Genomic DNA, 8,397 nt, shown 5'->3' on the forward strand with positions numbered 1-8,397 from the left:
TTATTTATATAGCACTTTCAGACAACTCCCAGCTGAAAACAAAGTGCTGTACAGTTGACGTGAGAAAAAACAACAACAATACATTAAATTAAATTTAAAAAATAAACTCTAATAATTGAAATTAAATTAAAACAATAAAATCAGTGCATTAGATTAAATTAAAAAGTAATATCAGGGTCAAACTGTGTCATAAAGGAATAAAAATGCATTCTATGAGTTCCGTGCAGAGGCCTTTTGAACCAGCTGCAGACAAGAGAGAAGACACTAACTCCAAAATACAGTGTATTACAGTGCATTACAGTAATCCAAACTAGATGAAATAAAAGCATGGATTACGCTTTCAAAATGCGGCCTGGATAAAATAGGTCTTACCTTTGCAAAGCGTCTTAAATGTTAAAACTGGACTTGACAGTAGCCCTAATTTGAGTGTCTAATTTAAAATCACTGTCCATCTTAAAACCCAATGATCAGCTGTGAATTGTTAGAAACCACATAATTTTCCATTTGTAAAATTAATTTACAAAAATTGACAATCCCGATAATGTAATGTTTACTTTATTGCTCCCCATGGGGAAATTACTCTCTCTGAATTTAACAAAGTCACTCAGTGAAGCAGTGGGCAGCCACAAATCAGGTGCCCGGGGAGCAGTGTGTAAGGACGATATCTTGCTCAGGGGTACCTCAGGGTAGCTGTTCAGTGGATTTGATTCGATCATGTGGCAACGTGCTTCTTTGAGGGATAGCTCAGTAGGTAGCATCTACTGAGCTATCCCTCAAAGAAGCACGATGGCCCTGTGGTTAGCACTGTTGCCGCACAGCAAGAAGGTCCTGCGTTCAATTCCACCACCAGGCTGGGGTCTTTCTGTGTGGAGTTTGCATGTTCTCCTCGTCTTTCCATATGTTCCCTCTGGGTACTCCGACTTCCTCCCACTGTCCAAAGACATGCAGCTTGTGGGGTTGGGTTAATTGATTAGTCTAAACTGCCCACAGGTGTGAATGCGGGAGTGAGCATGAATGGTTGTCTGTCTCTGTGTGTTAGCCCTGTGACAGACTGGTGAGCTGTCCACAGTGTACCCTGCCTCTTGCTCTATGACAGCTGGGATAGGCTCCAGCACCCCTGCGACTTTGAAAAGGATAAGTGAATGGATGGATGGAATTAACAATCATTTTCCTTTTTTCATATTTGCACAGTGTATTCAGAAACTGGTGCATGTTAAGGGGATATTTAAAGGGATATTGTTAGGGTGTATGTTTTCTTCTTTTTAAGGTTTGGTATTTGTATATGATAACCATGTTATTCTTGGCGAATAGCTTCCCATATGGAAAAGGTATATATAAATCTTATAAAGTTTGTATCTGTCTTGTGTGAAACTTGTATGAAAAGCATATAAGAGTGAAAACAGATATAAGATCCCTTGAAAAATTATATAATGAAACTTGTATGTTTTGGATACTTGCTAAAACAATGTATGAAAGTAATGTCCTCTTTCATAAGTAAATCATGTAAGCCTTATATGATTTACTCATGAAAGTGGCCACTTTCATGAGTAATCACATATAAGTTTTTACTATTTCTTTTCCATATGGGTTGCCTCTTGATGCCATTGTTCTGACCATTATTTTATTAAAACTCCCCATGGAATTCCTAATGGTTGATAAAAATTTATGGCTTGTAGGCATGACATTTTTCAGCTTCTTCTATAAAGGGTCAATGGGAATGTTTGGGGCATGCCAGAAAAAAGTTTTAAAACCATCACTCTTACAGTTGCTTGCCTTTTTTAGAGACAACTAATATGTCTCTAAAGACATAATAATAACAAATTAAGCCAAGAGTGAGACTGACAGTTGCAAACCACAGTTTTTTTCTTTTTCTGTCACTGTCTCATCTGCAGCATTAATGTGAAACTAACAGGCCCATAAGAAACTTGTCTAACCTCTGGCTTAAAATCAGTTAGACAGAACTTTGAAGACTTTAACCAAGTACTTTACATTTGATCTCACAACAAAGCAGATTGGTGGAAACTTGGATTACTTTCGAGATTAATTTGGTCATTAAATAAAACAACAATAACAACAACTGCTACACACAGGTGAACCAACATTACTGTTTTTGATATTCTTGCACTGTAGCACTGCGTTATAAAATCAGAGGACAGATTTTCTATAGATAATGTCTTTGGACAACAGGCCGAATTCATGGTTGTTTGGTTAACTCCAGATTCTAAATTGGGGCAAGGTCTGTGTATGTCTCTGTCTATCTGTTACTCTATTGTGATGGATATTCTTCATACCTCACTCTACACAATGTACAGTACTTTTTACTTTAGCTTATTTACATAAAAGCTAAAAAGAAACTGGAGCGTTATTTATTAGCTATTGCCATTTACTTTGCAAGCACACCAGGTGCCTTAAATTCAAGGTTGGTCTCCAAACAGCTTAGTGAATATAGGTCCAAACAATGTTGTTGGCTCTAATTTTGAGAATTAAGAGTTTAAAAAATATAACAAAATATGGAATATCCTTTGTCATAAAATGGAAAATTTAAAAGTGCAAATTTAAAGCCTATCATATTTAATTGGAAATGCAACAAAGACAATATACCAAATGTTTGACTCGATCCCTGCATCCTTCAGTTAGCATGTTGTGGTATCTTTGAGCAGATACTGATCCCTAAGTTACAAATGATACCGTGCATCCATTGGGTTACATTGGATTTTGTGTGTGCGTGTGTGTGTGTGTGTGTGTGTGTGTGTGTGTGTGTGTGTGAGAGAGAGAGGGAGAGAGAGAGGGAGAGAGAGAGAGAGAGAATGTTGGAGATTAAAAAAGTAAAAAGAGCTGTATGAATGTGTGTTTGGGTGGATGAGACTTGCAATTTAAAGTTGTTTGGCTTTCCACTGACATGTTGCTTATTATTTTGTTTGTATTGTTTGCCTCATTACATTCATTACAAGTCAAAACACTCAAAATTGCTCAATCCTCTTTGTTTTGTACAGCTTTCATCAGTCTCTGGGTTCTTGCAGTTCTGCTTCAGTTTATCTCGTCTCTCAGGGTTTTCTGTAATTCTCTCCAATGATGACTATCATTACTTTTAAAGAGCAGCCTTGAAGCAAAAACTAAGGACAGAAAAAAATGTTAACATACACATTGAAGACTTGGCTGCAACTGAAAGTAATATAGTTGAGATGATAGTACGATGATAGTAGTTGCAGATATATTTGTGTTCCCTTGTACTACAAAGTCATTCTGGTGATGAGGTCATCCAGTCATGTTTGTTGGTCTAAGTGGCAAACTGTCAGGTCTGCGTACCTGAAAAATGTTAGATGTTGCAATGAATATAATCATAATGGCTGGTACCCCAATCCCGGTAATCGCCTTCCAGTAAGAAATGGAGAGGAAAGATGAGAGAATGCACTAGCAGAAAGCAGAAGAGGAGGTACAAGACAGCAAACCAGCGGCACCTGAACAGGTGCGCGTTATTTGTTTTCTCAGTTGTTTTTTGTTTTTTTAGTGTCTGGTATGGGATACCACAGCAGGTTACCAATGAGGTTTAAGAAAAACAAATATATGTGTAACAAAAAAAGAGACCACTGAAAGAATGTGGACAAGGAGACCAATTAGAGGAAAAGCAGCAAACAACTAAAACCCGTGCAACTAAATAACATAGGGTATTTTTTCAGGAAAATGTGACACCAGTAGTTTTCTTTCAGACATTTCCTAACATGACCTCACTGAGGGTTTAGACTTAATTCTTTCCATTTTTTCAAATGTGAGGATCACACATTTAATTTTAACTTTCAGAATTTGCTTAAGGAGTAGCACACTGTGCCCAGGAATGCTCTTAAAAAGATACTCTCTCAGAAGAACTGACATAAATTATTCAGTGTTTAACTGACAATGCTCAGTTATTCATGCTCAAGGGATACAAACTAGGAAAATACTGTATGTCAGTTGCTGGATGGAAAATAATAAGCCAAACACACAAAAAAGAAGATCAATGGCTCATACACATTTTTAGAACTATTTCTCTTAATCAAACCATCAATGGCAGATCTTTTGCAGTAAACAAACAATAGACTGGTAAAACTGGAGCCTCTCAAGTGTATTGACTGAAACACAAAAGAAAAAGTGATGAGAGAGGGAAAAAAAATGTAAAGGCAGCCTAATGTTATAGAAACAGGCCTGCAAATAATGATAAGCAGATGACAGGTGAACAGTTGAGAGCTGTTAGTTTTACAGAATATATGAGAAGATAGTTTTAAAATGAGTGAACTATAATTAAAGACTGTCTGTTTGTTGAAAAATAGTAACCGCATTCTCTTGTTAGTAATGGTAAAGGCGTTGTAACAATATAGTAATTAGTAATTTGTTAGATTGGTTGTTACTGAAAAACGTAACGCCGTTTGTAACGCTGTTACTTGTAACTCTGTTATTCCCATCACTGGTTATGTATGCTTCTATGACATCAGACCACACATTAAATAATACCTGCAGCAGAAGTCCTTCTCTGTGGCAGCAGGGCGGGACAAGCTATGGTGTTTTGGTTTGGACAGAAATGAGGAAGCATCTATTTAAAGTCACTGATGTCATATTAAGGCACTTAGTGCTGTATCATACTTTTCTTTACTTGTACAAATATGTACATATACTGTAGTAGCTGGCTAATTTAGAGCTATACATTTTTTAAATATGCATTTCCAAGCTGCTGTATTGAGTACAAGTATAGAGGCACAGAAAATCATCTCAGGATTAAACTGTTGATAATAATGTATAGGAAAGACTGTTCAAAGGTACGTTTTACAGTACGTACAAAGCAAGATCTGATATCCTGTGTTAGTATTGTTCCTACGTCTTCATAACAAGATTGGTCCAAGATCAGCATTGCAACTGACCAGTGCTGTCAGTGTTGTCTGAGAATTTAATTTAGCATTATATAATAAATAATTAAAAACTATCACTAGAAAATCAACATGAAAACGTAACTTGATAACATAATTATTATATTGCATAAATTATTAAATAAACCAAAACAATTGAAATGCTTACTATTTGTTTCGGAAGACAGTTTTAAATAAACAAGAGTATTTTTTTTTTCTTTTTCCCCACATTGCAAAGCTATGACATCACAACTTCATGATTTGTCAGTTGCAAAGTTGATCCCGGACCAGTGTTATAATGGTGATACAGGAACAAGTGTCCCATTATATCACTCTAAGATATAGGAATATGAATATATTACAATTTTTCATTTTAAAGATTTTGAAGAAAAACAACCCGTGTGGTCATTTTTGACCCCATGTGTGCATCTAGGTGTTAAGACACAAAGAAAGAACAAAAAAGAAAAGTAAAAGAAGTAAAACTTGAGAGAAAAAGCTCTGGTAGTTCAGGGAGTTCTTATAAATTTGCATACCATGTCAGTAGAGTGGGACTGGAGTCTTTGCGGTCTGATTTTGGCCCCAGGCCCAAGTTCCAGTTTGGGACTTTGGCCCCATCATGTGGCCAGTACGGATCATTACATTATTTGCAATTCAACTCTTGTGTTTCACATCAAGGGTTTTTACAATCAGGCAGTCCTGCCTGTGCTCCTGAACAATAACAGTTAACTACACATTGTTAAGTTGTCTTGTTGCAACTGAAGAAATAAAACAAAACAAATGCTGTGTGTGTAACAGCGCAACAAAAAGTTACCTGTACTTTTACTAACTGCTTAAGTAGTGATGGTTATTAGACGCTAGCTAACTGGGTGAGGGTGTCGTGAGTCTGTAGCTCTGCCCACCATTTTGGGGAACATATTTTGTTTTAAAGTAAGTTACAGGGCTTTTCCTCTGCCTTTCTGGTGGGCTTGTATTTCACTTAACCCTCAGATGCGCCGGCGCGTCAAAATCACATGACCAATTTAAGACGACACCGCTACAAGATGCAGCGACTCAGAGTCCCCATTTCAACTTGGGTGAAAAGTGTGGACTTCAAACTATATACCAGTTTTTAAATTGTGTCCTAGGCCACGTAAAACCTAGTAACTATAAACTATCTAATATGCATATCCACATAATTATGGATTGTTATAATTACGATATTAAAAAACCCCCACACACATGTATTTTAAAAGAAAATACATTAAGACACAGATTATGTTAGATTTATATTTCAAATATGACAAAAATGCTGCTTTTACAGTAGCAAAATTATTGTATCGCTAGAGTTTAAACATTTAATAAGCTTTCTGCCTTGCACAGTGGATATTCTGAAATACTGAATCATCATAAATAAATTATTTTATAGTTATTACTTATTGTTTATTGTTAGTGCTATAATAATAAAATAATAAGAATAAAAAAATAAGGGAAGGATTCTGGATCAGCAACATGATTTATTCTCCAGTATTGCGGAGAAAATGGACCTCACAGTACGACTGCAGTACATTTTCCAGTTTCATAAACTACTCCTGCATTTGGGGATTATTGAATGAAATGAGAAAATAAACTTATTGTACTTTTTTACTTGTTGCTTTGCAGACTTTTACACTGAGAGTAACATCATGAAGTGTAAATTATGTTTTAAAACATCATATAAAAATTTCATATATTTATTATTCTACTGATACTGATAACAAAATCCTAAAAATATAACAACAAAGCATCAGCTGTCTGCCGTGCAGTAAGAGGTCTTTTCTGTAATGTGCTTCTCAGAAAAGCAATGAACATACCATTATAGATTTTTTTTCTTTCATCCACTTGGTACACTCATCAACATAGTCAGTATTACCAAGTATTACTAAGTTGTTGTTTTTTAAAGAAACAAACAGGAAGTTTCACATAAGACATGAAAACCAAGCGTACCAGAGTGTGTTCAAACCACAGCTTGTTCCATTCTCTGCTTAAGCCATAGTAACAACCTAGGGTGTTTATTTTCATCTACAAAGATGAAATACAGCAATGAGATACATTGACAGAATCAACGAGAATGGGATGTGGCCACATATACAGAATATTTAGCATTTAAGTTCCTTAAGTGGTGGGAAGTAGCATTTTCACATTCATAAGAATTGCTGTCACTGGGGAGTTTAGTCATTTGCACAGGAGACATTGACTTTTAGGTTGAAAACAGTGCAATGTACAAGTGTGGTGACTACAGTAAAGAAAAAGAAAAAAACTACAGGAAAATGCAGTAAAATCACAAAATTGAACAGTCATTGAGAATCATTACATATAGTAGCATCTAGGAAATAATAATAAAGAAATAAATGATCCTACACACCTTCAATAAAAACATCACTCATACTTTATTTTTAATGGCCATTGAATTAGAAACCAGGATCTAGGGTAAAGAAAATTATTTTCTCCCTTTTCCAAGTATCTAAAAAGTTCTAAAATAGTTTCAAACATTCAAATACAGGTTTAGTAAAAATGTCATATAGCTGCACAATTCAACGTAAATCGCAAAAACTCTCAAGTGCTATAACGTTAGCCCTAATATCAATTATATTGTGATTTTAAAAAGTGATCTTCTGTGTGTGTGTTTGTGTATGGTTGCTAAAATTTGAACTTTTTTTAATCAACTACAAAGCAAAATTCAACATTAAAGCAAAACAAATAAATAAAAATAAAAAACCCCAGGTTAGAACAATCATATATGACATAGTTTCCTGGAGTTCGATGCTGATTTTAGTATGTATTTACTGATCCATCCATCTATCTTAATAGCTGCTTATCCGCCTAAAGATCAAGTTCAGGGCTGGAACTTTTATCATGTTGATTTTTCTGCATTGGGTTTCAGTCCAGAAAATGCAGTTTCAATTGGCCTCTCTTATCACTCTAACATCTGTGTAGATAATTTCATCACCCAAATTACCTGTGGGAGAAAAGCAAGCAAAAAGAGTGTTTTGTGTTTTGAAGGAAACTATGTTCTTTAAATAATCGTTTTCCTGACTATATTTCCTATTATATTTTTTCTTTATTTTATTTTACTTACCCTCATTAGCCTTTGCAGGGTCTTCTTTTTTTGCAAAACTTTTTTATAACCATACTCAAAATCACAATGACAAAGAGCATGATGACATTTGCGATCACAGCCACTGTCAAAGTTGTAACAGAACCTAGAATGCAAAAGCAAATGTCAAACAATATTGAATATCAGGACTCTGTTTGAAAGCTGAAGTGTTTAATTTAATTTGCTTTAATACTTTAATTCAGCGGTCCCCAATCCCTGAGTCCGTGAGTCGTTTGGTACCGGGCCGCGAGAGTTGAGGCTCAGGTGTGAAATGTATGGTTTTCAGGGTTTTTATCGGTTTTCAGCGTTATTTTGTTATTGTTTTTATCGTTAACTCGGTTTTTCTGGGTCTTTTCACGTGTGTTATGAATAAATCTTCTTTTTTTCGGTACCGGTACTAGTTTTTAAAAA

General features: G+C 35.4%; 1 long non-coding RNA gene across 1 annotated transcript; it reads right to left on the minus strand.

The window, feature by feature from the left end:
- Window positions 1-6,909: 6,909 nt before the first annotated feature.
- Window positions 6,910-8,189, minus strand: LOC120733809. The gene is made up of 2 exons (XR_005695907.1): window positions 7,969-8,189; window positions 6,910-7,848 (listed from the first exon to the last, which is right to left on the minus strand). It is a non-coding gene; the product is annotated as an uncharacterized LOC120733809 (long non-coding RNA).
- Window positions 8,190-8,397: the final 208 nt, after the last annotated feature.

This window comes from Simochromis diagramma, unplaced genomic scaffold (genome assembly GCF_900408965.1).
Source record: "Simochromis diagramma unplaced genomic scaffold, fSimDia1.1 OVJJ01000216.1, whole genome shotgun sequence".
In the NCBI taxonomy this organism is placed as follows: Eukaryota; Metazoa; Chordata; class Actinopteri; order Cichliformes; family Cichlidae; genus Simochromis; species Simochromis diagramma.